The following is a 1,079-nucleotide window of genomic DNA, read 5'->3' on the forward strand; positions in this document are numbered from 1 at the left end:
CGTCCCTATATAGTGCACTAGGGTCCATAGGGCTCTGGTCAAAAGTAGTGCACTATATAGGAAATATAGTTCTATAGGGCCCTGGTCTAAAGTAGTGCACTATATAGGAAATAGGGTTCTATAGGGCTCTGGTCTAAAGTAGTGCACTATATATAGGGAATAGGGTTCTATAGGGCTCTGGTCTAAAGTAGTGCACTATATATAGGGAATAGGGTTCTATAGGGCTCTGGTCTAAAGTAGTGCACTATATAGGGAATAGGGTTCTATAGGATTCTGGTCTAAAGTAGTGCACTATATAGGGAATAGGGTTCTATAGGGCCTTGGTCTAAAGTAGTGCACTATATAGGGAATAGGGTTCTATAGGGCTCTGGTCTAAAGTAGTGCACTATATAGGGAATAGGGCCCTGGTCTAAAGTAGTGCACTATATAGGGAATAGGGTTCTATAGGGTCCTGGTCTAAAGTAGTGCACTATAGAGGGAATAGGGTTCTATAGGGCTCTGGTCTAAAGTAGTGCAATATATAGGGAATAGGGCCCTGGTCTAAAGTAGTGCACTATATAGGGAATAGGGTGCCATTTGGGACTGTCACTTTGTCTGCAATGAGATCATCAGGAATAACACTACCAGTCTCTTCAGTGTTCTCGGTTTATAGTAATCTATATTTAGGGAATAGGGAACCACATGAAGGACCACAAAGACACAAGCCAGACAGCATTCTTCCTCACTCTGCCTCCCGACTGGCACGTCCGATAATTAGCGCAGACAGCATGCAGGCAGCATCAGTACCACTGATGTGTTGTCGTCATCTAGGCTACTACACTCTGATTTAGGAATAACTTGATAGCTGGGTGTCATTCATTGAGTTCCCGGGCATGTAGGTCTACCGTAATATGACCGTCGCGCCAAAGCGGTACGAACTGTTGCAACCCGGAGCAGGCAGAAACACATTTCAAGTGTCAAGTAAGATTCGAACTGTCCCTGTTCTGCTGCAGATGCGCCGTCACTCTTTTCGGAACCCTGCGCCTTTTGAGTTTATGAAATACATGTTTTATAATCATCATAGCTTGTATATTTTTGTT

The sequence above is a fragment of the Oncorhynchus mykiss genome, chromosome 2, assembly GCF_057628025.1.
Source record: "Oncorhynchus mykiss isolate SJ-2025 chromosome 2, ASM5762802v1, whole genome shotgun sequence".
Taxonomy (NCBI): Eukaryota; Metazoa; Chordata; class Actinopteri; order Salmoniformes; family Salmonidae; genus Oncorhynchus; species Oncorhynchus mykiss.